The sequence below is a fragment of the Oncorhynchus keta genome, unplaced genomic scaffold, assembly GCF_023373465.1.
Source record: "Oncorhynchus keta strain PuntledgeMale-10-30-2019 unplaced genomic scaffold, Oket_V2 Un_contig_1659_pilon_pilon, whole genome shotgun sequence".
NCBI classification, from domain to species: Eukaryota; Metazoa; Chordata; class Actinopteri; order Salmoniformes; family Salmonidae; genus Oncorhynchus; species Oncorhynchus keta.
In genome coordinates this window covers 47,318-70,226 of record NW_026280004.1, presented here as the reverse complement: position 1 = coordinate 70,226, position 22,909 = coordinate 47,318, and the positions used below count along the sequence as shown (strand labels likewise).

The window sequence follows — 22,909 nt, the reverse complement described above, 5'->3', positions numbered from 1 at the left end:
TTGTTTGGGTGAATTTAGCTGTTGGGGTTACTCAGCGTGTGTATGAATTTGACTTGTTTGGGTGAATTTAGCTGTTGGGGTTACTCAGCGTGTGTATGAATTTGACTTGTTTGGGTGAATTTAGCTGTTGGGGGTACTCAGCGTGTGTATGAATTTGACTAGTTTGGGTGAATTTAGCTGTTGGGGTTACTCAGCGTGTGTATGAATTTGACTAGTTTGGGTGAATTTAGCTGTTGGGGGTACTCAGCGTGTGTATGAATTTGACTAGTTAGGGTGAATTTAGCTGTTGGGGTACTCAGCGTGTGTATGAATTTGACTAGTTAGGGTGAATTTAGCTGTTGGGGGTACTCAGCGTACTGACTAGCTGTTGGGGGTACTCAGCGTGTATGAATTTGACTAGTTAGGGTGAATTTAGCTGTTGGGGGTACTCAGCGTGTGTATGAATTTGACTAGTTTGGGTGAATTTAGCTGTTGGGGGTACTCAGCGTGTGTATGAATTTGACTTGTTTGGGTGAATTTAGCTGTTGGGGTACTCAGCGTGTGTATGAATTTGACTTGTTTGGGTGAATTTAGCTGTTGGGGTTACTCAGCGTGTGTATGAATTTGACTTGTTTGGGTGAATTTAGCTGTTGGGGTTACTCAGCGTGTGTATGAATTTGACTTGTTTGGGTGAATTTAGCTGTTGGGGGTACTCAGCGTGTGTATGAATTTGACTTGTTTGGGTGAATTTAGCTGTTGGGGGTACTCAGCGTGTGTATGAATTTGACTTGTTTGGGTGAATTTAGCTGTTGGGGGTACTCAGCGTGTGTATGAATTTGACTTGTTTGGGTGAATTTAGCTGTTGGGGTTACTCAGCGTGTGTATGAATTTGACTAGTTTGGGTGAATTTAGCTGTTGGGGGTACTCAGCGTGTGTATGAATTTGACTTGTTTGGGTGAATTTAGCTGTTGGGGGTATTCAGCGTGTGTATGAATTTGACTTGTTTGGGTGAATTTAGCTGATGGGGGTACTCAGCGTGTGTATGAATTTGACTTGTTTGGGTGAATTTAGCTGTTGGGGTTACTCAGCGTGTGTATGAATTTGACTTGTTTGGGTGAATTTAGACTTGTTTGGGTGAAATTTAGCTGTTGGGGTTACTCAGCGTGTGTATGAATTTGACTTGTTTGGGTGAATTTAGCTGTTGGGGTTACTCAGCGTGTGTATGAATTTGACTTGTTTGGGTGAATTTAGCTGTTGGGGTTACTCAGCGTGTGTATGAATTTGACTTGTTTGGGTGAATTTAGCTGTTGGGGGTACTCAGCGTGTGTATGAATTTGACTTGTTTGGGTGAATTTAGCTGTTGGGGGTACTCAGCGTGTGTATGAATTTGACTAGTTTGGGTGAATTTAGCTGTTGGGGTTACTCAGCGTGTGTATGAATTTGACTAGTTTGGGTGAATTTAGCTGTTGGGGGTACTCAGCGTGTGTATGAATTTGACTAGTTAGGGTGAATTTAGCTGTTGGGGGTACTCAGCGTGTGTATGAATTTGACTAGTTAGGGTGAATTTAGCTGTTGGGGGTACTCAGCGTGTGTATGAATTTGACTAGTTAGGGTGAATTTAGCTGTTGGGGGTACTCAGCGTGTGTATGAATTTGACTAGTTAGGTGAATTTAGCTGTTGGGGGTACTCAGCGTGTGTATGAATTTGACTAGTTTGGGTGAATTTAGCTGTTGGGGTTACTCAGCGTGTGTATGAATTTGACTAGTTAGGGTGAATTTAGCTGTTGGGGGTACTCAGCGTGTGTATGAATTTGACTAGTTTGGGTGAATTTAGCTGATGGGGGTACTCAGCGTGTGTATGAATTTGACTAGTTAGGTGAATTTAGCTGTTGGGGGTACTCAGCGTGTGTATGAATTTGACTAGTTTGGGTGAATTTAGCTGATGGGGTTACTCAGCGTGTGTATGAATTTGACTAGTTAGGGTGAATTTAGCTGTTGGGGGTACTCAGCGTGTGTATGAATTTGACTAGTTAGGTGAATTTAGCTGTTGGGGGTACTCAGCGTGTGTATGAATTTGACTAGTTAGGGTGAATTTAGCTGTTGGGGGTACTCAGCGTGTGTATGAATTTGACTAGTTAGGGTGAATTTAGCTGTTGGGGGTACTCAGCGTGTGTATGAATTTGACTAGTTTGGGTGAATTTAGCTGTTGGGGTACTCAGCGTGTGTATAGTATACGATGTGCTCACCGTACATGTCATTTCAGATAAGCCTAATCAGCTGTTCTCTCTCCGTGAAGATTTCTGCACGAGCCATGTAATGATCTGGCAGCTGCCCTGAACTGAAACGGGACACTTTTAATCTGTCCTATCTAACAAGACGCAGACACAGCTGAGTAGCACATTATTCTTTAGTGTCCGTTTGTCTGTTAGAAACACTTCGTCTGTCCTTGACATTTGGAGAGAAACAATGACAGTGTGTAACATAACATCATGGTCACAGCTGCCTGAGCCAGAGATACTCTCCTGGACTGGAGGTATCACAGCTGACTGAGCCAGAGATACTCTCCTGGACTGGAGATATCACAGCTGACTGAGCCAGAGATACTCTCCTGGACTGGAGATATCACACCTGACTGAGCCAGAGATACTCTCCTGGACTGGAGTTATCATACCTGACTGAGCCAGAGATACTCTCCTGGACTGGAGATATCACACCTGACTGAGCCAGAGATACTCTCCTGGACTGGAGATATCACACCTGACTGAGCCAGAGATACTCTCCTGGACTGGAGATATCACAGCTGACTGAATCAGAGATACTCTCCTGGACTGGAGATATCACAGCTGACTGAGCCAGAGATACTCTCCTGGATTGGAGATATCACACCTGACTGAATCAGAGATACTCTCCTGGACTGGAGATATCACACCTGACTGAACCAGAGACACTCTTCTGGACTGGAGATATCATACCTGACTGAACCAGAGACACTCTCCTGGACTGGAGATATCACACCTGACTGAATCAGAGATACTCTCCTGGACTGGAGATATCACACCTGACTGAATCAGAGATACTCTCCTGGACTGGAGATATCACACCTGACTGAACCAGAGACACTCTCCTGGACTGGAGATATCACACCTGACTGAATCAGAGATACTCTCCTGGACTGGAGATATCACACCTGACTGAATCAGAGATACTCTCCTGGACTGGAGATATCACACCTGACTGAGCCAGAGACACTCGGACTGGAGATATCACAGCTGACTGAACCAGAGACACTCGGACTGGAGATATCACACCTGACTGAGCCAGAGATACTCTTCTGGACTGGAGATATCATACCTGACTGAGCCAGAGATACTCTTCTGGACTGTAGATATCATACCTGACTGAGCCAGAGATACTCTTCTGGACTGGAGATATCATACCTGACTGAGCCGGAGATACTCTTCTGGACTGGAGATATCATACCTGACTGAACCAGAGATACAAAATCTGGACTGGAGATATCACAGCTGACTGAGCCAGAGATACTCTCCTGGACTGGAGATATCACACCTGACTGAGCCAGAGATACTCTTCTGGACTGGAGATATCACACCTGACTGAATCAAAGATACTCTCCTGGACTGGAGATATCACACCTGACTGAATAAGAGATACTCTCCTGGACTGGAGATATCACACCTGACTGAATCAGAGATACTCTCCTGGACTGGAGATATCATACCTGACTGAGCCAGAGATACTCTCCTGGACTGGAGATATCACACCTGACTGAATCAGAGATACTCTCCTGGACTGGAGATATCACACCTGACTGAACCAGAGACACTCTCCTGGACTGGAGATATCACACCTGACTGAATCAGAGATACTCTCCTGGACTGGAGATATCACACCTGACTGAATCAGAGATACTCTCCTGGACTGGAGATATCACACCTGACTGAGTCAGAGATACTCTCCTGGACTGGAGATATCACACCTGACTGAGCCAGAGACACTCGGACTGGAGATATCACACCTGACTGAGCCAGAGATACTCTCCTGGACTGGAGATATCACAGCTGACTGAACCAGAGACACTCGGACTGGAGATATCACACCTGACTGAATCAGAGATACTCTCCTGGACTGGAGATATCACAGCTGACTGAACCAGAGACACTCGGACTGGAGATATCATACCTGACTGAATCAGAGATACTCTTCTGGACTGGAGATATCATACCTGACTGAATCAGAGATACTCTCCTGGACTGGAGATATTATACCTGACTGAGCCAGAGATACTCTTCTGGACTGGAGATATCATACCTGACTGAGCCAGAGATACTCTCTTGCGAGAGAGAACCGCAATGTCGCACGCCTTGTCTGGACGGTCACCTAGATAACAACATATGCAGAACTTGACTGAAAGTGAAACTAAAAGAAAGAACAGAGTAGAAAGTTAGGTCAAACAATAACTATGTATGTGTATAATTTTTTTTTACCTTTATTTAACCTTTATTTAACCAGGCAAGTCAGTTAAGAACATATTCTTATTTTCAACGACGGCCTGGGAACAGTGGGGTTAACTGCCTGTTCAGGGGCAGAACGACAGATTTGTACCTTGTCAGCTCGGGGTTTGAACTCGCAACCTTCCGGTTACTAGTCCAACGCTCTAACCACTAGGCTACGCTGCCGCCCGTGTACACCTAGATGCACTGTGTTAATCCCCGGTCACTATCGTTGCCGTCAACATGTTTACACATTCTTACGACCACACTGAAGAAAGATATCACAGCTGACTGAGCCAGAGATACTCTCCTGGACTGGAGATATCACACACATTCTTACGACCACACTGAAGAAAGTTGAGTAATTACAAATGCATATATCAATACGAGACACCTTAAAGATTATGTGTACCAAAGATCTTTGTCCTGTCTTTATACTAAATTCCCAATCTGGCCCTCAAACCATCACGGTCACCTAATATAATCCCCAGTTTACAATTGGCTCATTCATCCCCCCCTCCTCCTCTCCCCTGTAACTATTCCCCAGGTCGTTGCTGTAAATGAGAACGTGTTCTCAGTCAACTTTACCTGGTAAATTAACGGATAAATAAAAGTAACATACATTTACTAACCTTTTGTTTTTAGGGAGTTTTTTGGGGAGCATCGTCTTCTCATGGTGCAAACAGGAAGTAAACAGCTCTGGTCATGTGACAATTTACAGGAAACATGTGACACTGCACATATTTCATTGAGATCTTTTTATTATTTCAATATTTGCTGGAAATACATTGATACGTCATTCAGTAACACGTTTAGAGCCTTATAACTGGAAATACATTGATACGTCATTCAGTAACATGTTTAGAGCCTTATAACTGGAAATACATTGATACGTCATTCAGTAACACGTTTAGAGCCTTATAACTTATAACTGGAAATACATTGATACGTCATTCAGTAACACGTTTAGAGCCTTATAACTGGAAATACATTGATACGTCATTCAGTAACACGTTTAGAGCCTTATAACTGGAAATACATTGATACGTCATTCAGTAACACGTTTAGAGCCTTATAACTGGAAATACATTGATACGTCATTCAGTAACACGTTTAGAGCCTTATAACTGGAAATACATTGATAAGTCATTCAGTAACACGTTTAGAGCCTTATAAATGGAAATACATTGATACGTCATTCAGTAACACGTTTAGAGCCTTATAACTGGAAATACATTGACACGTCATTCAGTAACACGTTTAGAGCCTTATAACTGGAAATACATTGATACGTCATTCAGTAACACGTTTAGAGCCTTATAACTGGAAATACATTGATACGTCATTCAGTAACACGTTTAGAGCCTTATAACTGGAAATACATTGATACGTCATTCAGTAACACGTTTAGAGCCTTATAACTGGAAATACATTGATACGTCATTCAGTAACACGTTTAGAGCCTTATAACTGGAAATACATTGATACGTCATTCAGTAACACGTTTAGAGCCTTATAACTGGAAATACATTGATACGTCATTCAGTAACATGTTTAGAGCCTTATAACTGGAAATACATTGATACGTCATTCAGTAACACGTTTAGAGCCTTATAACTGGAAATACATTGATACGTCATTCAGTAACACGTTTAGAGCCTTATAACTGGAAATACATTGACACGTCATTCAGTAACATGTTTAGAGCCTTATAACTGGAAATACATTGATACGTCATTCAGTAACACGTTTAGAGCCTTATAACTGGAAATACATTGATACGTCATTCAGTAACAGGTTTAGAGCCTTATAACTGGAAATACATTGATACGTCATTCAGTAACACGTTTAGAGCCTTATAACTGGAAATACATTGACACGTCATTCAGTAACACGTTTAGAGCCTTATAACTGGAAATACATTGATACGTCATTCAGTAACACGTTTAGAGCCTTATAACTGGAAATACATTGATACGTCATTCAGTAACACGTTTAGAGCCTTATAACTGGAAATACATTGATACGTCATTCAGTAACATGTTTAGAGCCTTATAACTGGAAATACATTGATACGTCATTCAGTAACACGTTTAGAGCCTTATAACTGGAAATACATTGATACGTCATTCAGTAACATGTTTAGAGCCTTATAACTGGAAATACATTGATACGTCATTCAGTAACATGTTTAGAGCCTTATAACTGGAAATACATTGATACGTCATTCAGTAACACGTTTAGAGCCTTATAACTGGAAATACATTGATACGTCATTCAGTAACATGTTTAGAGCCTTATAACTGGAAATACATTGATACGTCATTCAGTAACATGTTTAGAGCCTTATAACTGGAAATACAGTGATACGTCATTCAGTAACACGTTTAGAGCCTTATAACTGGAAATACATTGATACGTCATTCAGTAACACGTTTAGAGCCTTATAACTGGAAATACATTGATACGTCATTCAGTAACACGTTTAGAGCCTTATAACTGGAAATACATTGACACGTCATTCAGTAACACGTTTAGAGCCTTATAACTGGAAATACATTGATACGTCATTCAGTAACATGTTTAGAGCCTTATAACTGGAAATACATTGATACGTCATTCAGTAACATGTTTAGAGCCTTATAACTGGAAATACATTGACACGTCATTCAGTAACACGTTTAGAGCCTTATAACTGGAAATACATTGATACGTCATTCAGTAACATGTTTAGAGCCTTATAACAGAAAACGTTTTTACGGTCACTATTGTGACTGATGGGATTAAATAGGTTCATATAAGGAAGTTGAAATGAATTATACTTTTACTTTTACTTTTGATTCTTAAGTATATATTTTTTTGCAATTAAATGTACTTTTGATACTTATGTATATGTAAAACCAAATACTTTTAGACTTTTACTCAAGTAGTATTTTACTGGGTGACTTTCACTTTTACTTGAGTCATTTTCTATTAAGGTATCTTTACTTTTACTGAAGTATGACATTGGGGTGCTTTTTCCACCACTGAATTCTATTGAGCATTCTCTCTCTCTCTCTCTCTCTCTCTCTCTCTCTGTCACTCTCTCTGTCTGTCTCTGTCTCTCTCTGTCTCTCTCTCTCTCTCTCTCTCTCTCTCTCTCTCTCTCTCTCTCTCTCTCTCTCTCTGTCTCTGTCTCTGTCTCTGTCTGTCTCTCTCTCTCTCTCTGTCTCTGTCTCTGTCTCTCTCTGTCTCTCTCTGTCTCTGTCTGTCTCTGTCTGTCTCTGTCTCTCTCTCTCTCTCTCTCTCTCTCTCTCTCTCTCTCTCTCTCTCTCTCTCTCTCTCTCTCTCTCTCTCTCTCTCTCCCTCTCTCTCTCGTGTGATAGAGTGCTTCTTTAAATGGTTTGAACAGAGAGACACCAGCTGATGGTGCAGATCAGAGAGAAGAGAGACACTACACTGCCACCACCGTGTTTCCCTTCCTCCTTCACTTCTCTACTCTAGACGAAGAGTCATTAGATTCCGTGAGGAGCCTCTAGAGCGTCTTCCTTCTTCCTCCTTCACTTCTCTACTCTAGACGAAGAGTCATTAGATTCCGTGAGGAGCCTCTAGAGCGTCTTCCTTCTTCCTCCTTCACTTCTCTACTCTAGACGAAGAGTCATTAGATTCCGTGAGGAGCCTCTAGACCGTCTTCCTTCTTCCTCCTTCACTTCTCTACTCTAGACGAAGAGTCATTAGATTCCCGTGAGGAGCCTCTAGAGCGTCCTCCTCCTTCCTCCTCGCGTAAAGTTGACAAGTTCATCTAGCCTAAGCCCTCCTCAAGATGTCGCCTGGGAGATGCTTAAGAATCACTCATTCTGCTCATCTCAAAAGTCAGTTGTTTAATTTAATTTTAACCCATAGAGACAGTTCATGATAATAATCTGACTGCGAGGGTTGATTGTTTTTAGATTCCTACGGAGGGAGGTCAAAGTTCACGACACTAGTCAAAACAGACCGTTTTGACACATTTTCCCATGACTAAGGTAAATAGGAACTGGTCCAAAAAAGCAACACAGGTCATTTGATATCATACTCCCCTTCTCATAGGTTAATATCCAGGAAGGGAGAGGATCTGTCTGAGTCCTGTTATGTCAACACACATACACATGCAGTGATCAGAATCACCTCACTAAACCTCACACGCCCAGGACCTGGATGTTATGTGTTGAACTGAAAGGAGACTGTAGATGAACACACACATACGCCCTCTAGTGGTGAAGGGTTGAACAGATCAGGACCTGGCTGTTATGTGTTGAACTGAAAGGAGACTGTAGATGAACACACACATACGCCCTCTAGTGGTGAAGGGTTGAACAGATCAGGACACGGCTGTTATGTGTTGAACTGAAAGGAGATTATAGATGAAGGACACACACATACGCCCTCTAGTGGTGAAGGGTTGAACAGATCAGGACCTGGCTGTTATGCGTTGAGCTAAAAGGAGACTGTAGATGAACACACACATACGCCCTCTAGTGGTGAAGGGTTGAACAGATCAGGACACGGCTGTTATGTGTTGAGCTAAAAGGAGATTATAGATGAAGGACACACACATACGCCCTCTAGTGGTGAAGAGTTGAACAGATCAGGTGTGGGCTGTGATCCGCAGCATTACAGCTTCAGGTAAATGTAACCTGCGGAAACCCTTGAAGATGTTTGTAAATAATGTTAGAATATATATCATGTGGAGAGCAGAAGCCAATCAGCAATTTATCTCTAGTCACTCTGTGAAATTTCATTCAATCAATCAATCGTTCAACATGAGCTCAGTAGAAACGCCCCATTCTGACCCCAACCCCGACCTGGTCATATGTAGCCACTAGACACGCCCCATTCTGACCCCAACCCCGACCCGGTCATATGTAGCCACTAGACACGCCCCATTCTGACCCCAACCCCGACCTGGTCATATGTAGCCACTAGACACGCCCCATTCTGACCCCAACCATGACCTGGTCATATGTAGTTACTAGACACGCCCCATTCTGACCCCAACATGACCTGGTCATATGTAGCTACTAGACACGCCCCAATATGACCCAAACCATGACCTGGTCATATGTAGCCACTAGACACGCCCCATTCTGACCCCAACATGACCTGGTCATATGTAGCAACTAGACACGCCCCAATATGACCCAAACCATGACCTGGTCATATGTAGCCACTAGACACGCCCCCTCTGACCCCAACATGACCTGGTCATATGTAGCAACTAGACACGCCCCATTCTGACCCCAACATGACCTGGTCATATGTAGCCACTAGACACGCCCCATTCTGACCCCAACATGACCTGGTCATATGTAGCTATTTGACACGCCCCATTCTGACCCCAACATGACCTGGTCATATGTAGCTACTAGACACGCCCCATTCTGACCCCAACATGACCTGGTCATATGTAGCTACTGGACACGCCCAATTCTGACCCCAACATGACCTGGTCATATGTAGCTACTAGACACGCCCCATTCTGACCCCAACATGACCTGGTCATATGTAGCTACTAGACACGCCCCATTCTGACCCCAACATGACCTGGTCATATGTAGCTACTAGACACGCCCCAATCTGACGCCAACATGACCTGGTCATATGTAGCCACTAGACACGCCCCATTCTGACCCCAACATGACCTGGTCATATATAGCTGCTAGACACGCCCCTATCTGACCCCAACATCACCTGGTCATATGTAGCCACTAGACACGCCCCATTCTGACCCCAACATGACCTGGTCATATATAGCTGCTAGACACGCCCCATTCTGACCCCAACATGACCTGGTCATATGTAGCCACTAGACACGCCCCATTCTGACCCCAACATGACCTGGTCATATATAGCTGCTAGACACGCCCCATTCTGACCCCAACATGACCTGGTCATATAGCCACTAGTCAAGTCATATTCTGAACACAATTCCGTTACATAATTACAAATCCGTAACATTATTCCTAACATTGGAATCTTCTAAAAAACAAAATGGCCGTAGGGAGTACCACTGTGCCCCTCTGGAAGTCCATCACCCATCACTCCCAAAGATAGCTGTGAAGGAACCCCCCAGTGTCTCAGAGGAACCCCCAGTGTCTCAGAGGACCCCCAGTGTCTCAGAGGAACCCCCAGTGTCTCAGAGGAACCCCCCCAGTGTCTCAGAGGAATCCCCCCAGTGTCTCAGAGGAACCCCCAGTGTCTCAGAGGAACCCCCAGTGTCTCAGAGGAACCCCCAGTGTCTCAGAGGAACCCCCAGTGTCTCAGAGGAACCCCCAGTGTCTCAGAGGAATCCCCAGTGTCTCAGAGGACCCCCAGTGTCTCAGAGGAACCCCCAGTGTTTCAGAGGAATCCCCCAGTGTCTCAGAGGACCCCCCAGTGTCTCAGAGGAACCCCCAGTGTCTCAGAGGAACCCCCCAGTGTTTCAGAGGAACCCCCAGTGTCTCAGAGGAACCCCCAGTGTCTCAGAGGAACCCCCAGTGTCTCAGAGGAACCCCCAGTGTCTCAGAGGACCTCCCCCCAGTGTCTCAGAGGAACCCCCAGTGTCTCAGAGGACCCCCAGTGTCTCAGAGGAACCCCCAGTGTCTCAGAGGAACCCCCAGTGTCTCAGAGGAACCCCCAGTGTCTCAGAGGACCCCCCAGTGTCTCAGAGGAACCCCCAGTGTCTCAGAGGACCCCCCAGTGTCTCAGAGGAACCCCCAGTGTCTCAGAGGACCCCCCAGTGTCTCAGAGGAACCCCCAGTGTCTCAGAGGAACCCCCCAGTGTTTCAGAGGAACCCCCAGTGTCTCAGAGGAACCCACCCAGTGTTTCAGAGGAACCCCCAGTGTCTCAGAGGAACCCCCAGTGTCTCAGAGGAACCCCCAGTGTCTCAGAGGACCCCCCCAGTGTCTCAGAGGAACCCCCAGTGTCTCAGAGGACCCCCCAGTGTCTCAGAGGAACCCCCAGTGTCTCAGAGGACCCCCAGTGTCTCAGAGGAACCCCCCAGTGTCTCAGAGGACCCCCAAGTGTCTCAGAGGAACCAACCCCAGTGTCTCAGAGGAACCCCCAGTGTCTCAGAGGAACCCCCAGTGTCTCAGAGGAACCCCCAGTGTCTCAGAGGAATCCCCCAGTGTCTCAGAGGAACCCCCAGTGTCTCAGAGGAACCCCCAGTGTCTCAGAGGAATCCCCCCAGTGTCTCAGAGGAACCCCCAGTGTCTCAGAGGAACCCCCCCAGTGTCTCAGAGGAACCCCCAGTGTTTCAGAGGAACCCCCCAGTGTTTCAGAGGAACCCCCAGTGTCTCAGAGGAACCCCCAGTGTCTTAGAGGAACCCCCAGTGTTTCAGAGGAACCCCCAGTGTCTCAGAGGAATCCCCCAGTGTCTCAGAGGACCCCCCAGTGTCTCAGAGGAACCCCCAGTGTCTCAGAGGAACCCCCAGTGTCTCAGAGGAACCCCCAGTGTCTCAGAGGAACCCCCAGTGTCTCAGAGGAACCCCCAGTGTCTCAGAGGAACCCCCAGTGTCTCAGAGGAACCCCCAGTGTTTCAGAGGAACCCCCAGTGTCTCAGAGGAATCCCCCAGTTTCTCAGAGGAATCCCCCAGTGTCTCAGAGGAACCCCCCAGTGTCTCAGAGTAACCCCCAGTGTCTCAGAGGAACCCCCAGTGTCTCAGAGGAACCCCCAGTGTCTCAGAGGAACCCCCAGTGTTTCAGAGGAACCCCCAGTGTCTCAGAGGAACCCCCAGTGTTTCAGAGGAACCCCCAGTGTCTCAGAGGAACCCCCAGTGTCTCAGAGGAACCCCCAGTTTCTCAGAGGAATCCCCCAGTGTCTCAGAGGAACCCCCAGTGTCTCAGAGTAACCCCCAGTGTCTCAGAGGAACCCCCAGTGTCTCAGAGGAACCCCCAGTGTTTCAGAGGAACCCCCAGTGTTTCAGAGGAACCCCCAGTGTCTCAGAGGAACCCCCAGTTTCTCAGAGGAACCCCCAGTGTCTCAGAGGAACCCCCAGTGTCTCAGAGGAACCCCCAGTGTTTCAGAGGAACCCCCAGTGTTTCAGAGGAACCCCCAAGTGTCTCAGAGGAACCCCCAGTGTTTCAGAGGAACCCCCAGTGTCTCAGAGGAACCCCCAGTGTCTCAGAGGAACCCCCCAGTGTCTCAGAGGAACCCCCAGTGTCTCAGAGGACCCCCCCAGTGTTTCAGAGGAACCCCCAGTGTCTCAGAGGAACCCCCAGTGTCTCAGAGGAACCCCCAGTGTCTCAGAGGAACCCCCAGTGTCTCAGAGGAACCCCCCAGTGTCTCAGAGGAATCCCCCAGTGTCTCAGAGGAACCCCCAGGTCTCAGAGAATCCCCCAGGGTCTCAGAGGAACCCCCAGTGTCTCAGAAGAATCCCCCAGTGTCTCAGAAGAATCCCCCCAGTCTGTGTCTGTGTGTGTGTCTGTCTGTCTGTCTGTCTGTCTGTCTGTCTGTCTGTCTGTCTGTCTGTCTGTCTGTCTGTGTGTGTGTGTGTGTGTGTGTGTGTGTGTGTGTGTGTGTGTGTGTGTGTGTGTGTGTGTGTGTGTGTGTGTGTGTGTGTGTGTGTGTGTGTGTGCATGTGTGTGCATCATACCATCTAGTGGAGGAAAAGCACAATGGATGATGGGTTATTTATATTACGGAAACCTACAATGTCATAATTACATCATAATTTGGCCCCATTAATTTATTAAAATGTTTTTAATTTTAGTAGTTTTCTTTTACTATAATATACAGCTCGTTGGGAAAGTATTCAGACCCCTCAACTTTTCCACATTTTGTTGAGTTACAGCCTTATTCTAAAATGGATTAAATAAATACAACATCCTTATCAATATACACACAATACCTAATGACATCACAATAACCCATAATGACATCACAATACCCATAATGACATCACAATACCCCATAATGACATCACAATACCCCATAATGACAAAGTGAAAAAAAAACTTGCAAATGTATTGATAACAAAAACTGAAATGCCTTATTAACATAAGTATTCAGACCCTTTGCTATCAGACTCAACATTTACCTCAGGTACATCCTGTTTCCATTGATCATCCTTGAGATGTTTCTACAACTTTATTGGAGTCCACCTGTGGTAAATTCAATTGATTGGACATGATTTGGGAAAGTCACACAGCTGTCTATATAAGGTCCCACAGTTGAAGGTGCATGTCAGAACAGAAAATCAAGCCATGATGTCGAAGGAATTGTCTGTAGAGCTCCGAGACAGGATTGTGTTCAGGCACAGATCAGGGGAAGGGAACCAAAACATTTCTGCAGCATTGAAGATTCCCAAGAACACAGTGGCCTCCATCATTGTAAAAATGGAAGAAGTTTGGAACCACCAAGACTCTTCCTAGTGGTGGCAACCCTGCCAAACTGAACAATCGGGGGAGAAGGGCCTTGGTCAGGGAGGTGACCAGGATCCCGATGGTCACTCTGACAGAGCTCAGAGTTCCTCTGTGGAGATGGGAGAACCTTCAGAAGGACAACCATCTCTGCAGAACTCCACCAATCAGGCCTTTATGGTTGGGCCAGACAGAAGCCACTCCTCAGTAAAGGCACACACATTTCATAGCAGCCAGATTGTTGTATAATTCCCTTCTGGCATCTACGTACTCTCCTCGTCTCACCTTTCCCTTCACTTGTGGTCTTCAGTGCACAACACGTCAGCTGTCTGTGACCAGGCGAAAAAACCTTTCCATGCCAAACCTTCATATCATAACACTAACAGCTACACACAGCCTAAATCCTTATCACCATATTAGCTAACGTCAAGTCAACAACATAGCTTCTAGAAGCTAACACTTTAGTAAACCCGCTACAATCATGCAGTACAGTGTACAGTTAGCAGCAAGCAGTTTAGCACTTACACTGGCAGGCCACGGTGACAATAAATTAATCAAACCAAACGCTAACCTTGACTTGGAAGAGTTCCGTTGTTGGATAGCCATAGCCAGCCAAGTAACATAGCATCTTTCTCTGTTTGAGCCGGATTTGAGTAGGCTAAACTAGCTAGCTGCATTCGCTAGCTAAGTAACTGAAAGTTAAATAAAATAAGAAATATATCTAGCTCTCTCTCTCTCTCTCTCTCTCTCTTGCTTCTCCTTGATTTTTGAAGAAATTAATTAGTTCATAACTGTTCAACTATTGTCTTTCTCTATCTTTGAGTCAACTACTCACTAGATTTGATGCACTGCAGTGCTAACTAGCTGTAGCTTATGCTTTCAGTACTAGATTCATTCTCTGATCCTTTGATTGGGTGGACAACATGTCAGTTCAAGCTGCAAGAGCTCTGATAGGTTGGAGGACGTTCTGTTGAAGTTGTCATAATTACTGTGTAAAGTCTATGGAAGGGGATGAGAACCGTGAGCCTCTGTGGTTTGTATTGAAGTCAATGTACCCAGAGGAGGATGGAAGCTAGCTGTCCTCCGGCTACACCATGGTGCTACCCTTCAGAGCGCTGCTGAGGCTACTGTAAATTTCAATGCAAACAATGTGTTTTAATCAATTATTTGGTGACGTGAATATATTTAGTATAGTTTTATCTACAAAGTATAACTTTTTTAATGTTTCGCAATTTTATTTTTATGAAATTGACCGAGGAGGATGGTCCTTCACTTCCTCCTCTGAGGAGCCTCCACTGACTCACAGTCACGCATGCTTACATTTTACAATTTGTCCATTTCCCCCATTATAAAAAAATAAATAACAAAATATTGAATATTTTCTTTTTTATTAGACAGAGCAGTGTAAATAGGAATGACAGGAGGAGAATGTAGATTAAAATGGAGGATGTTATCAGATGAGACATATGAACACAAATACACATATTAGGGGTCTTGTTAAAGGGTCTTAAGGGTCGGACTCAAACATCTTCTTTCTACCGTCCATGCCAGCCTTGTCCTCTATGTTCTTACGCCAGTCAGCTGCATCTTTCACCTGTGGAGTTAGAGAAGGGAGAGGAGAGGAGAGGGGAGGAGAGGAGGAGGAGAGGAGAGGAGAGGAGGGAGAGGAGAGGAGAGGAGAGGAGAGGAGAGAGGAGAGGAGAGGAGAGAGAGGAGAGAAGAGGAAGAGGAGAAGGAAGAGAGAGAGGGGAGGAGGGAGGGAGAGGAGGGAGAGGAGAGGGAGGGAGAGAGGAGGGAGGGGAGGGAGAGGAGAGGAGAGGAGAGGAGAGGAGAGGAGAGGAGAGGAGAGGAGGGAGAGGAGATTTTGGATGAGGTTATAAGGTGGTTGGGAACCTGATATTCAAAATTGTGTAAGGCAGTCTGTCAGTCTGTAGTATGGGGCGTCTTGGACACATTCCAATCCTACTCAGTAAAATAGAAGCAACCCTACCTCCTCCTTGACCTCCTTCTTGACTTGCTTCAGGTTGGCCCTCAGATCCATGGACACCTTGTGTTTGGAGCCCAGCAGAGCCTGGAGCATAGCATCAGCAGACATGCGGACTTTCTTCAGGACGGGCTTCCTGAACTTGCCCTTCAGGTCTTGTAGTTTTATCTTCAGATCCTCAATCTGAAAAGAGAGAGAGAAAGAGAGAGAGAGCAAGAGAGCGAGAGCGAGAGAGAGACAGAGAGAGAGAGAGCGAGAGAGAGAGAGAGCGAGAGAGAAGCGAGAGAGAGAGCGAGAGAGAGAGCGAGCGATAGAGAGAGAGAGAGAGAAAGGAGACAGAGAGAGAGAGAGAGAGAGAGAGAGAGAGAGAGAGAGAGAGAGCATGCTCGTCAGTGAAATTCCCCCTTTATACTGAGGAATCACCATCTGTCCAGGAATGTAACTGCACCTCCTTATCAGACTTGGCTACTTTGCTTTGCGTGTCATATCTCTGTTCATCCACTGCATCAATCTGCTGGTGGAGCTTCTTACACAGATCCTAGAGGAGAGATCGAGAGAGCGAGAGAGAGAGAGAGAGGAGAGAGCGAGAGAGAGAGAGAGAGGAGAGAGCGAGAGAGAGAGGAGAGAGAGAAGCGAGAGAGAGAGAGAGAGAGAGAGAGAGAGAGAGAGAGAGAGAGAGAGAGAGAGAGAGGAGAGAGCGAGAGAGCGAGAGAGAGAGAGAGAGAGAGAGAGGAGAGAGAGAGAGAGGAGAGAGAGAGAGGAGAGAGAGGAGAGGAGAGAGAGAGAGGAGAGAGAGAGAGGAGAGAGCAAATGAGAGAGAGAGAGAGAGAGAGAGAGAGAGAGAGAGAGAGAGAGAGAGAGAGAGACAGAGAGAGAGAGAGAGAGAGAGGAGGAGAGAGCGAGAGAGCGAGGAGAGCTACAAGAGAGATTTTGTTCCACCCTTACTTTAGACACCCCTGAGAGAGAGAGATAGTTATGTTGTAGTGGGTCTGGGTAAAATAAGTACATTTAAAGAAAATAGGACATATTTGTGAAATGATATAAATTATATAACTGAATATCCTGGAAAGCTACAATCCAGCCATTGATTTTGTTCCACCCTTACTTTAACACCCCTGATGGAGCTAGTCAGCTGCTGAATCAGTTATGTTGTAGTGGGTCTGGAGCAAAAACCTGCACACACAGTAGCTCTCCATAGGTTGGTCAACAGCTACCGCTCTTCATACCTGGAGTTCCTGCATGGATTCAGGGACCCCTGAAGGAGGACATTCTCATCCATGTAGCTGTTTTTGTCCTCCTCTGCCTGGATGGCCTCAGCCTCTATGAACCCCATCAAGCTCTGGCAATCTGGAGCATCAAGCTCTGGGGGAAATAACACAGGGGGAAGTGGTTCGGAACCCCTGGGCAATCTGGAGCATCAAGCTCTGGGGGAAATAACACAGGGGGAAGTGGTTCGGAACCCCTGGGCAATCTGGAGCATCAAGCTCTGGGGGAAATAACACAGGGGGAAGTGGTTCGGAACCCTGGGCAATCTGGAGCATCAAGCTCTGGGGAAATAACACAGGGGAAGTGGTTCGAACCCTGGACAATCTGGAGCATCAAGCTCTGGGGAAATAACACAGGGAAGTGGTTCGTGTACCCAGACACAATGGTTAGCCAGTTGATCAGAAATGTAGTTGTTTACATGGACATTTTGTCAATAATTTGACTATTTGGATTAAAGAGGAAAAGAGGAAAACATGTTTTTATGTTTTATTTATGTATTTATGTTTTGAAATCTTGAATTCTATTTTTTTTTATTTGATAATTGATATATAAAATCTAGAATCCTTTAAAAAAAAAATAAATGTTAATGTGGACTCAATCCTAACGGGATATTATGAAGCGTTGTTGTGCGTCTAGGCCTCCTCCTTACCTTCAGATGTTGCCTGCGACTCATGTACGACATCTTTTTTACTTCAGAGAAGATTAGATGGGGGGGGGGGGAGGGGGAGGGTTAGGGGAGGGAGAGGGGAGGGGAGGGAGGGAGAGAGGGAGGGAGGGAGGGAGGGAGGGAGGGAGGGAGGGAGGGAGGGAGGGAGGGAGGGAGGGAGGGAGGGAGGGGGAGAGGGAGGGAGGGAGGGAGGGAGGGGAGGGGAGGGAGGGGAGGAGGAGGGGAGGAAAAACATGAGTTGAGATACACAGCTTTAAGAGCTTGGGATGAAAACCACATATTATACGGTTGATGTACTGAATGCTCCTGAAGATCACCAAAAAGTAGACATGTATAACATATGGAATTCTTGATTCTTAGAAGATATCTCAATCAAAATGAACATGCTGAGAGAGCTGTAATTGTACTCAAACAGAATCAGTACGTACTCTGACATCTTGGCCGGTGGTTGATATCACTTCCTTTTGAAGAGAGATGTGAATAAGTTGTCAGCGTGTGAAGATATGATAGTTATGGCATTTAACTCAGTGTACCATTATAGTCCACCCTTTGTGGAAATGATTCATTTTAACACACAACCCTCAGGGGTAGAGGGCACAACACATCTCTACATTTAGACAGGGTGTGGTAAGGCAGTTGTCTTGTATCATGGGTCTATTTGAGCGTTCCTGTGTGGTGGTGGTGAAGGGGGGTAGCTGACTAACACCCGAAACCACAACAGCTGAGAACTCCCTCCCTGCCCGTCTCCTGTGGACTTTCCTTAAAGTGTCCCAAGACAGGGTGCAGCCAAATGGTCAACACACGTCCCCCAAAAATACCTGTCTGGGCTGCTGGCTCTATCTAACAGACATAGACCATGTAGTCTGGACACTTAGTGTACTGGCTGGGTTTGTCTAACAGACATAGACCATGTCGTCTGGACACTTAGTGTACTGGCTGGGTTTTGGCTTCTATCTTTTAAATGTTTGACTTAGAAAGTGTTTCTGACATATCTGAGTGGAAAAAACAAGTTTGTCTGTCGCTCAAAAATGTCAAAAAATATATACATAAAGGTTTAGAGTGATAAAGAAAATCTGTCTTCAATGAATCAATCAACAGTTCTGTCAGTTAGACTGGATAAATACCAGGAAGTCTTGAAACTATATTCAAATGTCTGAGTGTAAAAGATCATGCCATTCATTAAATCAATAACTCCAAACCAATATTCAGTTCAACAGTAAAACTATAAGAATAACATCTTGGCTATTTCTCCTGAAACATCAACCTATCTTGTGAAGTCAGAGTTAGAGAATCATTTTAACCATTTTATAAAAAATACAAATTAAAATACAAAGCCTTCTACCACAGAAACATATCTGTCTCCAGAGATGGATGGATGCCATGTTAATTCATACATGCCAGTTGAATGTTATTCTTACAAAGGTATTGGTCTATACTGAGCTGTGGAAACCATGGCACACACTTTTGGGCTGTAGAATCATGCGGTATCAAGTGGCAGTGTGGTGACTCCACTGCCACTTGTCCTCATCTCAGCCGATCACTGACCTGACAAAACAGATCTGGGACCAGGCTACAGTACTGGCTGGGCTGATGACCTATCTGATGGAACCTGTGTAGGTGAATGCACAATTTGTAAGTCGCTCTGGATAAGAGCGTCTGCTAAATGACTTAAATGTAAATGTAATGAAATGAATGTTAGGACAGCCAACCTACTAGTCAGCATCCTGATCCCAAGTGTTGAAAAAACAACCCTCTGTCAAAGTAGACAAGGAACAGCATCTTCTTCTTCTACTATAAACATCAAGATGTTTTTGTTTTTTTTATGTGTAAATTCTTGTCAATTAATACCAATTACATTTTTCAGTGAGTAGCATCTATTTACGTTGTGTGATAATTACAGTCAGCTAATAGAAAAATGGCAGACTATAAATCACAGTGACACTGAATCTCTACTGAATGCAGAGTTGAAACCAAGAGAGCAGAGAGGAGATAGAAGATCGGAATGGGAGGAATCTCACCTAGAAGGAAGAGAGCGTTGCAAGACGGAGCGATGAGTGACTGGATTGTCAAGCCAGGGAGGAGACATATGAAGAAGAGTATATATAGGCACAGTTCTGGGACCAGCTGTCTGTTTAACCCTAAAAGCACCAACAGGAGGGTCAATTTTGACCTCAAGGGCACAAAAAAACGTCATCATTTAAAATCACGTTTTTTGTCCTTCTGAAGTTTTAGGACTTGTCAAGCAACTAAATCACAGACAAAAATATTCATATGGTGGAATGAAAAAAGTATCTCTCTTTAATTAGACGGAGACGTAGGGAGCAAACAGATGAAATCAGAGTTAGACAGAGACGTAGGGAGCAAACAGATGAAATCAGAGATAGACAGAGACGTAGGGAGCAAACAGATGAAATCAGAGTTAGACAGAGACGTAGGGAGCAAACAGATGAAATCAGAGATAGACAGAGACGTAGGGAGCAAACAGATGAAATCAGAGTTAGACAGAGACGTAGGGAGCAAACCAATGAAATCAGAGATAGACAGAGAGGTAGGGAGCAACAGATGAAATCAGAGATAGACAGAGACGTAGGGAGCAAACAGATGAAATCAGAGTTAGACAGAGACGTGGGAGCAAACAGATGAAATCAGAGTTAGACAGAGACGTAGGGAAAACAGATGAAATCAGAGTTAGACAGAGACGTAGGGAGCAAACAGATGAAATCAGAGATAGACAGAGAGGTAGGGAGCAACAGATGAAATCAGAGTTAGACAGAGAGGTAGGGAGCAACAGATGAAATCAGAGTTAGACAGAGAGGTAGGGAGCAATGATGAAATCAGAGATAGACAGAGAGTAGGGAGCAACAGATGAAATCAGAGTTAGACAGAGAGGTAGGGAGCAACAGATGAAATCAGAGATAGACAGAGAGGTAGGGAGCAATCAGATGAAATCAGAGATAGACAGAGAGGTAGGGAGCAACAGATGAAATCAGAGTTAGACAGAGAGGTAGGGAGCAACAGATGAAATCAGAGATAGACAGAGAGGTAGGGAGAAATCAGATGAAATCAGAGATAGACAGAGAGGTAGGGAGCAACAGATGAAATCAGAGTTAGACAGAGAGGTAGGGAGCAACAGATGAAATCAGAGATAGACAGAGAGGTAGGGAGCAATCAGATGAAATCAGAGATAGACAGAGAGGTAGGGAGCAACAGATGAAATCAGAGTTAGACAGAGAGGTAGGGAGCAACAGATGAAATCAGGAGTTAGACAGAGAGGTAGGGAGCAACAGATGAAATCAGAGTTAGACAGAGAGGTAGGGAGCAACAGATGAAATCAGAGTTAGACAGAGAGGTAGGGAGCAACAGATGAAATCAGAGTTAGACAGAGAGGTAGGGAGCAACAGATGAAATCAGAGTTAGACAGAAGGTAGGGAGCACAGATGAAATCAGAGTTAGACAGAGAGGTAGGGAGCAACAGATGAAATCAGAGTTAGACAGAGAGGTAGGGAGCAACAGATGAAATCAGAGATAGACAGAGAGGTAGGGAGCAACAGATGAAATCAGAGTTAGACAGAGAGGTAGGGAGCAACAGATGAAATCAGAGTTAGACAGAGAGGTAGGGAGCAACAGATGAAATCAGAGTTAGACAGAGAGGGAGGAGCAACAGATGAAATCAGAGTTAGACAGAGAGGTAGGGAGCAACAGATGAAATCAGAGATAGACAGAGAGGTTAGATAGACAGAGAGGTAGGGAGCAACAGATGAAATCAGAGTTAGACAGAGAGGTAGGGAGCAACAGATGAAATCAGAGTTAGACAGAGAGGTAGGGAGCAACAGATGAAATCAGAGATAGACAGAGAGGTAGGGAGCAACAGATGAAATCAGAGATAGACAGAGAGGTAGGGAGCAACAGATGAAATCAGAGTTAGACAGAGAGGTAGGGAGCAACAGATGAAATCAGAGTTAGACAGAGAGGTAGGAGCAAACAGATGAAATCAGAGATAGACAGAGAGGTAGGGAGCAACAGATGAAATCAGAGATAGACAGAGAGGTAGGTAGAAATCAGATGAAATCAGAGATAGACAGAGAGGTATGGAGAAATCATATAAAATCAGAGTTAGACAGAGAGGTAGGGAGAAATCAGATGAAATCAGAGATAGACAGAGAGGTAGGGAGAGATCAGATGAAATCAGAGATAGACAGAGAGGTAGGGAGAAATCAGATGAAATCAGAGATAGACAGAGAGGTAGGGAGAAATCAGATGAAATCAGAGATAGACAGAGAGGTAGGGAGAAACCAGATGAAATCAGAGATAGACAGAGAGGTAGGGAGAAATCAGATGAAATCAGAGATAGACAGAGAGGTAGGGAGAAATCAGATGAAATCAGAGATAGACAGAGAGGTAGGGAGAAATCAGATAAAATCAGAGATAGACAGAGAGGTAGGGAGAAACCAGATGAAATCAGAGATAGACAGAGAGGTAGGGAGAAATCAGATGAAATCAGAGATAGACAGAGAGGTAGGGAAAAACCAGATGAAATCAGAGATAGACAGAGAGGTAGGGAAAAACCAGATGAAATCAGAGATAGACAGAGACGTAGGGAGAAATCAGATGAAATCAGAGAGCTGCTGTCCAGTGTGACCCCAAGGAGCCGTCTTCGGGAGGCCACACCTGCTGAGCTCTAAACAGCTGGTGATCTGACAGAGTTAGATCCTGCCCTTACTGACCCATGTGACCCCAGTAAGCCGTCTTTAGAAATCGGGAGGCCACACCTGCTGAGCTCTAAACAGCTGGTGATCTGACAGAGTTAGATCCTGCCCTTACTGACCCATGTGACCCCAGTAAGCCGTCTTCGGGAGGCCACACCTGCCGGTGGTGTTTATTGGTCAGGCTGGTTCCTGCTGACCAGGAGGTCTATAAACAGACTGGTTAAAACACATGGCAACTCCTCAGTGTGAATGTTGTGGTCCCTTCCAAACGTTGTACCTCTTGAACACATCAATATTACTACAGCCATGTCATTTCAAGAGCAGGTTAAACCCGTCAGGACGCTGGTCTGTTGTTGTGAAGACAGTAGTGACTCCACAAATCACAAAAAAACAGTTTCTATTTGCTGACCAGGGTTTATTTGATGACAATTAGTATAAA

General features: G+C 45.1%; 1 pseudogene; it reads right to left on the bottom strand.

The window, feature by feature from the left end:
• Nucleotides 1–15,240: 15,240 nt before the first annotated feature.
• On the bottom strand, nucleotides 15,241–18,200 carry LOC127919410 (troponin I, fast skeletal muscle-like; annotated as a pseudogene).
• Between the last annotated feature and the right edge of the window lie 4,709 nt (nucleotides 18,201–22,909).